Below are 14,540 nucleotides of genomic sequence, written 5' to 3' on the forward strand. Positions count from 1 at the left end.
GCAAACCATACCAATGCCCAGCATTGTGATACGCATTGACTTGCTCGGAAATATGGAATGCCCTCGTCTACAGTCCGATACCGACAGCAAAACACCTACATACCCAAACACATTACCCATAGGGCCTCATTACATGATGGCCAGTGTGGAATTAAGGTGCCAGTATTAACGTATACCGTCATGCTTCTGCACTGGCCAAATATAGGTTAGCCGGTGGGGTGGAGGAATTACCGCCAGCTAAGAGCTGGAGGTACTTTCGCCCCCCTAGCAGCAAAATCCACCGGTAATACCGGCAAAGTCCCCCAAAGAATCCAATGGGACTCCACTGAATGGGGACTAACACTGCATGCTGGCACTCGTAATCTGGCGGTAATAGCGCTGGACCGAGTGCTGCCCCAGTATTTCAGTTTGCCGGTATCCTGGTGGATTTACCACCAGAATACCGTCAAACTTTATAATGAGCCCCATAGTCATTCCGTGTGAGCCATCGCCATACCATACAATATCAGACCTATAGACATACCCCATAAACCAAAGCCAGCTCTTTGAATGTCTCTATCACACCAATGTGCTGGGCTGGGCTCACTCACCGAGATTTCAAACATACACCCATGCGATGTGATGGACAGCACAACAACCTCCACTTAAACTACTTAACCGATCCCACGCCCTGAAGTGAACACACCATGAGCTGAAACCTACAGCCAGCCAGCTCGCGACTGACGCCATACAGGGGCGGCATCTTGAGCACTTTGAACAGCACATTCTACCACATACATTTGGAAGCATACCATGTTGCAGTTCTTTCCAGGCAGCATCACACCTTCCTTAGCACTCTATCACGCATCAACCTTCTTACTGTCATGTCTGCTCATGGGTTCGAACTCCAAAGCCCACGCCAGGCTTTCACCCCCAACACCTGTTGAAAATCAACACCATAGCTCTCAACTCACACGCTTTTGGCGGTTGTCACCCGCCTTGTAAACAGCTGACTCACCGGCCAAGCCTCCTGCACGCCCATTAATTTCAATGGGCCTCTCACCCGCCAAAAATAAAATCGGGTGTTTTCACACGCCTTTGCAACATAAATGGTTGAGAGCTATGCAACACCGAATTGCTTTGTCAGTGTGTGTTCGTGTGAGAACTCATGCAATGAATGCGGCGAGTTTATAATCAATTACGTTTTAAGAAAAACCCTAAACAAACTTGTTTTAACTGTATTTGAATTTGCGGTACACAACGGGGGGTGAGGGGCGGTCTTGGTCTGATATCTCTCTCTCTCTCTCTCTCTCTCTCTCTCTCTCTCTCTCTTTCTTTCTTTCTTTTCTCCCCCCCCCCCCCCCCCGAACCCTGGGAGTGCTTCCTCAGAACTCAGGCCCTGAGGCTGCGTCGGCGGATGGCTCTGTTGTTACCTGTTTCGCCCACACGACTTGACAGATCCGCTGCCAGCCCCGGCGACGGTGACACGCACGAGAGGTCCCTCCCGCAGCCGCCTCGGCTGGCTTTGTTTGTAGAAGTATTTCAGACAGGTTGTGACAGGCTCCTGTATGTCCAACCCACATGTCCAGGGGCCCGTGCTAATCAGTTGTTTTTTGCACAAGCACTGGAGTGTTGTAACAGGAAGCACGTGGTGGCGCTTGGGGAAGTGGCTGGTGAGTTAGCACTTGAATATCTACCCATGAAAAAAAAACAGATAATACACTAGCTGCCATGCCTGCTCCATCCTCCCACAAACCGCCCCCGGAATATCCGCCAAAGTTTAGGTCATCATCTTAACAGCTCATACTGAAACCTGACTCTCAAAACCAAATGGAAATCAGCTTCTTGAAGGGAAGGTGCTGCTGCCCCTTCCACATGGTTGCCAACATGACCCATTCCAATCTGTAGGTGCTTATCCAGTCCTGTTTTTTCCTTTGCATTCTGGGACGTGTAGTCCGAGTTTTATAATGGGAAAAAGTGGAACTGCAAGTCCAAGAATGCAACAACAACAAAAAACAGGACTAGAATGGGTCATGTTAGCAACTATCCTTCCGGAGTCGTCCCATTTTCACTATTTTGCCTAGGTGTATGTTCTCTTGTCCTGAGCCCCATATGCCTCGCACGGTGCTTAGACCCGCCCGGTCAACAAGGCTATCTATGTGTTAAGGGTGATGGAAACACACGGCAAGCACAGTTCTGTGAAACACTGCATTTCAGGAAAATTGGATTTGCATTTCAGATTCTAAAACTCTTGCTCACCAATGGCCTGTTTCAGCTTTTCTCTCTGCAGCTCACATGCCACCCCCACACTTCCGGTAAGATAGCCTGGTGAGTTAAGCGCTCACCTTAGAAACTGGTGTGCAACCCGTAGTCACGTGTTCAAATTCCAGCAAGGACGGCTCTGCCTTTCATCATTCTTAGGTCGATACAATGAGTACCATCAAATTGGGCACTATACGCCTATTTTTAGAGGGCTTTGCAGAAGAAGGAATCTGTTATTCGGGGCTAGTTATAAACATGTGAGATTAATATGTAGTTGGACCTGGAATTATTGGTGAGCAAACAATATATAATATAGAACCAAAACATTCCAGCCAGCCTCAGTGCAGCACAAGGAGGGGCAGGAGGTCCAAAGAAAAACAATAGTGTCACCCGAGCAAGGGCCTCGCGTGGCTGGAAACGTGGGTGGCACACTGGCAGTTCTCGCTCATGTTTGCAGCCATCCGATTGGTGGAGTGCAAATGACTTATTATTGGTTTCACTTTGCATTTGGGAGTATGGGGGAAGCAATACATGTATGCAAACCTTTTATCTGATTTTACACATACAAGAATACTGTTAAGGATTGCATTCTTAATAGGAGGATTATTGTGCGCCAGGCATTAACATTACGATGACATGGAACTGGCCCTGTATATGTTTGGGAAAGTGATTAAAAATAACATGGAAACAAAAATGTATTAAACTCTCTATGTGAAGGAAATCACCAGAGCAACAATGTTTTCATTTCCTTGAGCTCTAGCGAAATGGTGGCATATTTAACTTACTAGCACTTCTGCAAGCAGAATTTCCTGCTGGACATGTTAGCAAATGGGCGTGCTACCAACTGGAGTGTCCAGAAGCACCATTACATTTAAGGTTACACTCTGTAAAATTCACTGACATAGAAGATGGGCTGATCATTTAACAAAGAATAGGGATGATAGCTGCCATCTTGAAAGCTTTCAGTTGTTATATTGTCACTGACTGTAGATAGGGAAAATGCTTATTAATGCAGTAGTGTCGTAAACGGTATCTGGTCATTGAATCGAATCCATAGCATCGACAGACCAATGCATCTAAAAAATAGCATCGAAAAAAATGCATCGAATGCATGTTTTTGGAAGGTAAACGGTTTATTTAAAAAAAAGTACATTAAAAAAATGCATTCAATGCACTCTTTTTCGATGCATTTTTGTAGATGGATTGGTCTGTCGATGCTATGGATGTCGATGGAATGACTAGGAACCGTCATAAACCAATTTGCCTGTCAAGTTACGATGTAAGTAGACGCTATTCAATATCCAGCCATGCAGGCTCATTTCCGCACATTAAAGAAAGACCAGGGGCGGGATGACGGTGGCTATCTTCAACCATTTCCAACGTAGTACGAAAATAGTGGCGGAGATAGATCTCCTGCCTAAATAACGGAGGCCATATTGGTGCAGTTTGAATTTATGTTCTTGCTAAATACTAAGAAAGGAACTGCTTCTTGACTTCATAAAATAATTGGAGGCCATGTTTAATTACTGGTACATCATAATTTTAGAAATATGCAATCAAACCTTAAGGTCTTGCTGTAATGAACCAAGATAGTTTTAAAATAGAAATCTGATTCAATGAAAATATTAGAGATGACTCTATTAGCCACGAAAAGTAGGCTTCACTGGGCTCTGGCCCGATGGCACCAGGGCACATTTATGATGTGGGAATCAGGCATAGGTGTTGACTGAAACCTCTCTGCAGATGTCCCGCCCCAGGAGGGGAGCTGGCTGTTGCATGGAGCACAGGCACTACTGACATATGCTTTGGTGGGCAACAGCATCATGAAAGTGTTTTACAGTGACAATGATAACATTTAAGCTCCAAAAGACTCCATGAAATATCTGGTCAATCTAATGTAATGTATCAGTCAGAATTCAGGAAACTACAAATAAACTATTGCCATGCCTTGATATTACCTTAGTGTAAAAACGACCACTCATGCCACGTGTCGCATACACCCTTCACGTGCATTTGCGCTTGACTCCTTTGTTGAAAAGAAGCTAATGTCATAGCCCTTTCCCAGATTTGCTGTTTTTATAGTTTTCTTCTTTTATTGTTTTGCTTTCATTTTATATTGTTTGAATTATCAATGTTATCAATAATGATTTATTAATTGCATTTTTCATATAGCTACTGTTTTTATTCTGTCTATAAAGCACTTGTTACGCTGTTGACAAAGCTAAGTCTATATCAAACAATGTAATAATAAGTCAAGTACATTATGGACACCACCATCATGAAAGTGCTGTAACGTGGCAATGATGACATTGTACTGTGGACACCAGCGCAACGATGATGCTTTATAGTGGCAATGCTGGCATATATTGTGAGCACAGGCATCTTTAACATGCCATTTACAGTAGCAGTACTGACAGATAGTGTGTGCCTAGGCATTATAAAATGTGTTCTAAATGCTTCTGCGTACTGTTTGCGACCTGGCAGCTGAGATTTATTTCATATATTAACCCTACCGAACTGGCTGAACATTGCCTGGTGTTTTAGCCACTTTTTGTGCAATGTGTTGTAAAAAGGCACCATTTTAACCTATTATGTATAAATAATGTTCTTGGGAAAGAACCCACACGAACCTCCAGGTTGGTTCACACTTCCTCGCCACACCTGGTTCCGAAGGAAATAGTTATACCCCACCTGTGAAGAAATGTACCAGCTGCCACTGCCCAGCCTGCAGTCTACATTCAGTCAATCTAAATGTACACATGTGTCCTGAAATGCCAACGCGTGCTCTCTAAATTGAGCATACGCCTTTGTTGGTTCAACTGCATGAAATCCCATTATTTCTCCATACGATCTGTTGACTTCTTGCAAGTGCCAACAATAATCTTGGCCCTTCTACATGTTCCACATCCAGATCGTGCATACTGCTCACCTTAATCTGTACTTATTTAAGATTCCTTGATTTAAATGTTGGGATGCCTTCCTTACAAATGGCCAACCCTGTAGATCTTCTCGTCCATGTCTAGGTCTGGCTGGAGTAAGCTTTACTCACTGCCAGAGAGAGCCAATGAAGACACAGTCCAGAGGAACCCTACTCTTAGTCATCTGCTCTGTGTTTCTTAAGCAGTGCATCCTGTCCAAAGCTCAGCCACAGCAGTGGGCATTGTGTAAGGGACAGCGCAGCTGTTTAATCTGGGGAGAGATTCACTGAACGCTTCCTTAATGTCACTGTTGCGGTTACATTGTTTTGATTCACTTCTGTGCTGCGATTGAAAGAGTTTATATTGGGGATATATGGTTGAATGACGATTTACGAGGATGTTTTGTTTCCTTGATGCTTGAACAGTGATGATGGTTTATTTAATTTATTTATTTATTACATTTTTGAAACGCCCAGACCCGATGGTATCACGGCGCGGGTACAGTACAAAGGTAAGAGTGCATGGAGTACATGGGAAAAACATTCATAGTGCAGAATACATAGTAGGACCATGGACCAGAGGCCAGAGTCAGCAAATTACCAGTATTTGTCAAATAACCAGTTCTCCACAAGTTTTTCAAAGGTGGAGAATGATTGCTCGGTTCTGATAGGTGGTAGGAGAGAGTTCCAGAGAGCAGGAGCCGTACCACAAAAATGTACTCCACCTGCTCTCTTGGGGTTATATCGGGGAGTATGCAAGGAAATGCTGGAGCTGGATCTCTTTCTACTTTCATGCGGTATTATAACTTTGGTTAAAAATGAGACAGGTAGCCTGCCGATGCATAACATTCAATACATGCAGTATTTTTCATGGGTTCCATTTTGGAATGTCAACACGTGCATAAAAGTCATATCACTGACAGCTGACTTGTGTACACAAGTTGAACCTTCAAACAGAGATTTAATGGGTATTGGAGCCTTCAATTCACCAGACAACAGATGTCTTCATAGTGGATACCATAGAGCCAAGGGGCACACTTAACCTCTTAAGTGCTGAGGACGAGTATGCTCGTCTTATTTGCATAGAAATGCATATAGCTCGGCATTTCTAATATTGTGATGTAGGGTGCAGTTCGCCAAAATACCAACACATGTCCTCCAAATAGATAACATACAGCAAAGGAACACAGTTAAATTTGTTATATTAGACTGTAGTTCTCACACCAACCAACAGATGTCTTTACAAGTGGACACGCAGATGTCCTGCAGCAGACCTGCAGAAGCTGAATGGTGCTATATACAGCTTCTTAATCACTCTCTTGAGTGTGCTTAAATAAGTATGTATGAGTTGGCTATAGCAGCAATCATTGATCACAGCACTCTAATTGTTCAAGTCTTTGGCTATCGGCTGAATGTTAAAAAAAACAAGATGCCAGGCCTGTGGTTTGGAATACACATTGAACAGATATGTGAAAAGATCAGGTCTGTGACAACGAGAGGGCACGCAGATAAACCGGTCCACCGGAAAATAAACCGCTTCCTATTAATTGCTCACCTTCCTTCAGTGATGTGCTGAGCCTGATTCATGGAATATATTGTGCTGTAAATAGGGATTTTACGTGCCAAACCGCATGCAAAATCCTGTTCGTTGATCCATGGAATCGACGGAGCTGCTTTTTTTCATACTTTGCGGGGACCTCACCAGGCTCAGCACATCACTGCGAGACACCATGCAGAGAATGGGCGTGGCCTGTGCAGAGACCAGAGTAGGGGGAGGAACAAGCAAAATGTGGAAGAACAAGAGAAAATGTGGGCATTACAAAGGACAGCCCGCAGGCAGTCCATCACACTCCCCACAAATACCCCTAACCAAGTGTATTCATGGACCTGTCCGCGCAACCTCTCGTGGGGGGAAATGCCCATGCAAAGCTCTCAACCTATCCGCCAGCCAAAGGCAGGAGTACAGACACTTGTACAGACACTTGCACATAGGAATCACTGCACAGAGGTGAAATTGCATGTTGGAATTAGGGGTGCGTGCATGCAGACAGTGTTCCAATCTAATTTAGGGAAGCACTTACGCAGCATAGCGGATGCCTGAACAGTTTAGGGGGGTTTGTACGCAGTTTTACCGGGGTATTACCTGGGCTATGGAAATTGTACGCATGTTGTCAGAGTGCCGGTATCAGTTATGGGCAACCCCGCACATGGTCACTGAGGTGCTGGCTTGGTTGCTTGGGACCCCGCACAGTGTTACCAAGTTGCATGACTTCAGGCCCAATTCAGAAAACAATTTGGATCTGAGTTAGTAGCTGTGCTCGGAGTTTGGAGAAGCGGGGTTAGGAGCTATGACCATGAGTCTTTCGAAATTCTGTAAGATGACAGAATAATAAGGAGAGGGTTGTTGTCCCCCTTGCCTCCATGAAGGAATGAGAAAGGGGACACCAAAATGGTCGGTCTAAAATAGCACTATTGTGTTAGTGACCGATACTTCTGAGGACCAAGCAAAGATTTGAACCAAGGTGTCGGAAGATTAAGCCGAGGTGAGAGACCAATCTCTTGAAGGGAGTCACTTAAATATAGGGACGATTTATCATTTTTACATTCAGTCCAAATATTAAAATCGCTCTGGACTATTATCTTAATATTTACCATAAATAAGTCCACAAAGGAGTCCAGTAACGCATTAACAAGGTAATTTGTCAGGCCCAGGAAAAGTGATCTTATCTGAGTTGTAGGAATATAATTGAAAAGCTAAGGGTTCTGACCTTAATTTTGATGGAAAAGGGGTGATGGATGCTTCAGGGCTAGATTTCAATATCACCGCTAATGCAGCCCCATGTTTAGTCATATAGAATTTAGATACATTCTTATAATCATTCTGTGTAAAATCAACTAGATTAGCAGGATTTTCGTTAAAACCAACAGATCTAAATGCAATCCAAGATTAGATCATAGATTAGGAATCTATTTTTTACTGCTGATCTAGCATTGAACATTAGGCAAAGTAGTTGTTTGGAATGATTATTATGTTTGCCCAATGCTGGATATATGTTACAGTTTGCCTGAAGATTTCTCATGCAGACGTTTTTTTTGGAAAGAGGAATTGAGTGATAGAGGTTTAAAGTTTTCCTTCTCTGAATGAGGTCAGTCTCTAGAGGGTGGTCTGAAGAGAAATTGTGCAGATGTATAGCTGCTTGTACTGAAGGGTTAGGAGCATTATAATAAAAGGAATTGGGTTTGTGGATCTTCGTGCTCTCCCACGGGTGCAGACAGGCATGCCTTCAGAGCACCTTTGGCATGCCAGCTGCGTGTCCACCGCAGGGTTGCTCCATCCTAATATAGATAGTACTGGGTAATGGAGGTAGAGAGTGGACTACTGCCAGGTTAGGGCGATCAGCAGCACAATAAAGACGTCAAATCAGGAAGGGTAATCATGCCCCTAACTAAATTCAAAAAACGCAAACATTGTGTATAGTGGCAATAATGTGTCAAACTAAATGTTCAAATGAACTGCTTCTTTTATAGAGAATACAGTGAGTTGATGGATATTAAATACAGCACAGTCATGAATTTAAAATACGACAAGTTCATAAATGTGTTAAAAGCTGACAAAACTGCATGGAAAAACATCTTTGCCTAAACAAGGGTTCAGTAAAGAAGCACAGAATGGGCTAGCAGCATGATGAAGCTTATCAGAAACTGCCGGCAGTGCCATAACTGTTTACATCCCATGTGCTCTTGAAATTAAAGATTGAGGCAAATGCTTGAGACGACCCCTGGCGCAATAGATATCAGATGAAGCAGGTGGCAGGCACTCTGACTGAAACAGACACGAGGCGTGGGGGAAGTAGCAATAAGAACTCAATGTCATTGCGCTTGGAGAAGATGTTGGTAGAACTGACATTGACCTGAGAAAGACATTCTGTGATTTTCCACACTGAGCCTACAGCACTACTGCAACCCTGATTGAGTTTCAACATCATGAGCCCTCTGAGTGCTTCGAGGGAGTAAAATCTATACTAAATGATGTGTTAACATAAATGCCATTATTCAGCAGTTACAAAATTGGCTAAAATTAAAACAATCAAATATAAATTTGAAATTAAGACAGGTCAATGCAGGTTTTATTTATTTATTTATTTTTAAATTATATTTATTGGACATTTGTATGGTGCCTATACACAAGTGTTTCAAGGCGTCACAAGACAATGGGGTGGGGGAACAGAGGAGAAAACAATAACATTGAGGAACTGTCGTACTAGATCTTGTAACATGTGGATCGTGCAAATACAGTGAGAGTAAGTGCAGCTGGGAAGGGATGGTCAGGGAGGAAGGTAAGGGAGGGGGAAAAAGGAGGAGGGGAGAAGTGCAAGAAGGATGGCGGCCCAGGGCTGGTCAAATAGTGAAGGTGGCCCAGGAGGGTAAAGTGCCAGGGGGAGGAGGGAGGGAAGGGGTGCAAGGGAAGATGAATGGAGTGGGCAGTCCAAATTCACTCTGGTCATGTAAGAGGGCCAGGGGGCCAGTGGTAAGGGTGCTTTGGTAAACTGGAAGAGGGGGGCATGGCCCCTGGAAAGGCACATAAGGTTCCAGGCACCAGTTGCAGCGGCAGGGGGAGAAATTAACAGGGGAGGGGGAGTGGGAAAGAGGAGGTGAAAAGGGAAGTCTTGAAACATTTAAAGAACTTAAGGAGTCCCGGCTCAGGTCTGAGAGGGGCAGGAAGGCCATTCCAGAGGGAGAAGCGTCTGATCAGCAGAGAGTTGGAGCTTGAGGACCGAAGGACTCTGGCAGGGAGGTATTTAGGAAGAGACAGTTGCATGTAGAAGGGTCCCAGGACCCACTAAGCCTTATGGATGATGCAGAGGGTCTTGCATTTTAGTCTACTAGCTACTGGGAGCCAGTGGAGAGATTTTAGGGCAGGAGAGATGTGGTCCCTGGGCTAGAGGCCAAGAATAGGTCTAGCAACCCTATTCCTGATTAGTTGAAGAGGGCAAAGAGAGGGAAGAGGAAGATTGAGAAAGAGGCAGTTGTAGAAGTCCAGCATCGAGAGGACCAGGGTTCTGGAGACATTGAGCTTCTGGGAAAAGGTGAGGGAAGGGAGAATGTCTCAGAGGAGGTGGAGCAGAAATTTGGCCTTCTTGGCAAGGTCTGTGATGTGAGGGAAGAAGGAGTCAAAGAGGACCCCCGTGTCTGTTTTTTGCCTCACAGGTGGATAAGGGGGAGAGGGCCCGAAAAGAGTGGCCAGAGAGTGGGAGTGGAAGAGGAAGCAGGCGGCTCAATAAAAAGGATCTCAGTCTTACTGGCATTAAGGCAGAGATCATTTGCAGAACACCATTAATAAATAGCTGTCAGGCAGTCCGAAATGAAAGACGGAGAAGAGGAGGTAGCTGAGGGAACCTTAAAGGAGAGCTGTGTGTCATCAGCGTAGCACTGGTAGTGAGGAGAGAAGGTGGAGATGAGGTGAGCCAGAGGGGCGTGGTAAATGTTGGAGACACAGTGATAGAATAGATCCCTGAGGAACGCCACAGGTAGAGAGTGAGGTGGAGGAGAGGAAAGGGCCCAGTTGCACTTGGGATGGGCAATTAGAAAGGAAGGAGGTCAGCCAAGCCAGCGCCCAGCCCGCAATGCCGAGGGTGTAAATAAGACAAGGTTATAATACTTCAGTTCTTTTGAATCAAATCTGATTAGTATGCATGAATTTATTTCATGAAAGCATTCTAATGACACAACCTTAGTATAATAATTTGCATAAATTGAAAGCAGGCTTGTAGACCCTCCTAAATGGGCACCTACCACAGAACAGGCAATTTATGCTGTGTTTGCTGTGAGTCGAGGGGCTCACAAATTCTTTCACCCGACCTTCAATTGGGTATTCCAGATTTGGGCCCCTTGCTCTCTGTGCTTTGAGCAATGCAGCTTCATCTCCAGAGCCCAGGCTGGACTACTGCAACAGCCCCTTTCTTATTCTTCGCCAGTGGCAGCTGCTTATAAAGGGCGGGGAGGCTTTGCCCCACCAGAGAGCAGAGTGCACGTCAGTGTGCTGTAAAAAGAGTGTTCACGTTCCGTTGTCTGCATGCATATTTTCTTTTTTTGCAGCGCTGCCTGAAACCAAAATAAATGAATGCTGCTCCAACAGAGGCTCTCTGCTTTTCATGGCATGCCGGGCTGTTGCAGAGGGGCGCGTCTCCTTTTACGCAGCTTTTTCCAATGTTAAGTGCGTGGAGCTTGTAGCTCCACGCACTCTACGTAACCCCCATGGCAGTGCAAAGGCTGGCGGGGCGCTAGAGTGGTGGCCCCGCTAGTAATAATGTGTGCGCAATCAGCGCACCTGCTCAGGACTTTGGCATAGTAACAGCCAATCACTGAATGTCATTGGCAGTTTTCCAGCCAATGACATTAATGTGACTGGGTTCACGCAGCGTGCAGAAGGAAATCCGTTTCCACCTTCTCACGTAGTCGTGTGTTGAGTGGACTCTGTGTGAAGAAGCGCAAAGAAGACGTCACAACACTCGAGAAGCTGCTCTGAGAACAGCAGTCAACTGAGCTGCAGAGGGTCCACAAGACGTATCTCCGGTAAGTGTGTGTGACTTTGATAGGGCTTAACTTGGTGATGGCGGTGCCCGCCCAGGCCGGCCTTCATTCCCCAGGGACAGTGCTCCCACGACCGTCCTGGTCCTGGAGCCCTGCCCTGGAGAATCCATGGCAGGCTTATTTCTCCAATCGATGTGTCTAGTTGTAGAAGTATGATTTCATGACGAGCAGCATCAAACTACATAAACCATGGTGTTTAACACGAACACGGTTTGTGTAATTTGATGCTGCTCGACTAAACATGCAACTGCCTGGCTGTTCACGGCCAAATAAACGTTGCATATACAGGTGCCGCACATCCTCATATAATTGAAACTGGACATCTGCCGTTTTGCCACTCAGCTCCCACCTGCTGTTTGTTCAGATGCTCTACTGTCACGAATTTTAACTTAAAATGCACATTCTCTTGCGCGGCCAATACAGTACGTGGGTGTGAACTTGTACAGCAGCTGGGTGTAAACTACCACAGCAGAGCCTTGCCAAACATGCTCTCTGCTCTATGCGGCACAAAGTGTCCTTCAATGCCCCATTACTCTCCCTGCATCTAATTATGACCACATCCATACCGGGGAACATGTGGAAACAAAACACTGCCAAACGCTGTTGCTTCACAGATTCCCTCACTCGTCTTCCATACGGAAACTGTTGCAGGCTGTTAACCCAATGGGGTCACACATATATGAAACGCTGGCCGGCCCTTTACCCTTAACTGTCGGCAGCCTTGAAGAAAGCGAAGAATGCACGTTCGCTCACTGTACGAACACTGCAATCCCGTCGCCAACACCCACAGCATGTTGGTGACGTCACATCTCTGCGGACCGCGGTGGTGGAGGTCGGACCTGGGCCAGGCAAACCACTGCAACAAAACTATGGGCCTATCCAGGGATGTAAGGTGAGCCTCATCCAGTAACCTCCCACTTGCCTGCGCTGAATCGCCACAAAGCTAAGAGCGCAGAATAAATCCCTTGCGTGCCGATGTTCATTTGAACGTGAATTTGCTAATGCCATGGTGCCAGATAAAGGTATGAAATGGACAGTGAAAAGCTGTTGTGCATTTAGAGAGGGCAGCCAGTGTGTGACCATGCACTACCACTCCACTCCCAGAAAAAAAAGTACAGAACTTGAAAGGAGATGTCACCATTATTTTGCTACTGATTTAAAATGTTCATCAAGGCTGTAAAGCTGAGATTCCCCATTCCCGACCCAATCCCTACCTTCCCTTCCTCCGCGACAGAAACGGTGTGAATGGAAGTCTGTTACATGAAACGCTGTCTGTCTGATATTTAGTTGATAGCCCCTCCCGATTGTCATAGGTGTCCGACCCCTTATTGACTTCATTTAGGAAAAGTTAGTTGATATTATACATAAACATCCTCTATATGTAAGATGAATGTCATTTTTTTAAAAACAAAACTTTACTTTTAATAGGGTTTTGCTCTTACCCCAAAACAATCCCCCCTCGCCCTTTACAGGTCAATGAGCAAATTGTATTCTCTAGCTTCCACGTGAAAATCCCCCCTTTTGTGATCGCAAACATTGGCATCTAGAACCTGCATATGATCTCTAATGGTGTTAATCACACTTCTAAGCAGTGTAATACAGAGGCACACAGTGTATCTGCATCGAAAGAGATGAGTGCAGAGCAGGGGTGGACTGGGAACCAAAAGAGGACATGGAAATAATTTTAAAAGTGGTCCTCATTTTACACAATTTCAGCAAGTCAATCCTTTTTCCTATGATAAATGTTGGACATAAAATAGGTCACCACACAAAAGAGGCCCAGGGTGCAGATGCCTAAGCGGACATCTCCAGAGTTTCCTATAGGCCAGTCCACCCGTGGGGCAGAGTCAGCATGGCCGAGAACCAAACTTGCCAACTTCATGCTACAACCATTTCTAGGCAATTGCTTAACTGGCGATCCACTCTACTAGCCTCAGCCCTTCTCTGAATGTCTGTCACCCTTCCTCTTTTTCTCCCCTTCCTGTTCTTACACTTGCTCCCTTTCTCATCTTAAGGGCCTGTGCCCTTTAGCCGCATGTGAAGCCAGGGGGGACATAGTTTCAGTCTGTGTTATTTTGAATAAAAACTCTCAAGGACATACAAATCATTGTGATGCTGCCTCTATATATTGCATAGTAATCTTAATCTTTTTTTCAGTGGCCTCAGAGGGTCTCATGGGATGTGTTTGTGTAACATATTCAACGACAGCTTTCTGTGACATCTGGGCATGAAAATGTTCTTTTTGTGTGGCAGTGGTAGCTGTGTAGATATTGTCATCACCAGTGGAATGCTTGTGTACCCCACACACAGCCTGTGGTAGCAGCATCAGGCCCTACGTCAGAGTATTTCAGTATTTTTTTAAATGGGCCTTCACGCCTTCGGAGTGGGGGGGTGTATTTGTATGTAAAACTAATGCTTTTTTATGTCAAATTTCTGTGGGTTTGGACAGTAAATTGCACATTTGGAAGCCATTTTTCCAAATATTTCACAGAGGAGAACACCCACGCACCCCCTTGATGTGGGTTGGGCTCGTGGGTTGGGCTCGCTCGCTGCGCTCGCTCCAAAATTCACCCAGATAAATTTACGCCCCACCAACTTTCAAAGTCACCAGTCGTCACTGTTCTTCGCCCTCTTCATTTAATCCAGAACAGGACTGCAAGAGTTATCCTTGGCCTGAAACCCAGGGATCGCATCTCTTCAGCCCTGAAATCTCTTCACTGTCTTTCTGTGGCTATGAGGATCAAGTCGAAGACCCTCTGTGTCATATGCAAGGTTTTCTACAGCCGTGGTC

At 45.2% G+C, this 14,540-nt stretch overlaps 1 protein-coding gene across 8 annotated transcripts in view; it reads right to left on the reverse strand.

The window, feature by feature from the left end:
* The window catches only part of GRAMD1A (GRAM domain containing 1A), a 1,703,145-nt gene that overhangs the window by 994,083 nt on the left and 694,522 nt on the right, over positions 1-14,540 (reverse strand). Inside the window, exon 1 of one of the 8 annotated variants that reach the window (XM_069604936.1) lies at positions 1,413-1,519. The exons of the other annotated variants lie outside the window; for them this stretch is intronic. The gene's annotated coding sequence lies outside the window, so the exon portion shown is untranslated. Of the gene's footprint in view, positions 1-1,412; positions 1,520-14,540 lie in introns of those variants that run through there. 8 annotated transcript variants of the gene reach the window in all.

Source organism: Ambystoma mexicanum, chromosome 1p (genome assembly GCF_040938575.1).
Source record: "Ambystoma mexicanum isolate Mex_15411 chromosome 1p, UKY_AmexF1_1, whole genome shotgun sequence".
Lineage (NCBI taxonomy): Eukaryota > Metazoa > Chordata > Amphibia > Caudata > Ambystomatidae > Ambystoma > Ambystoma mexicanum.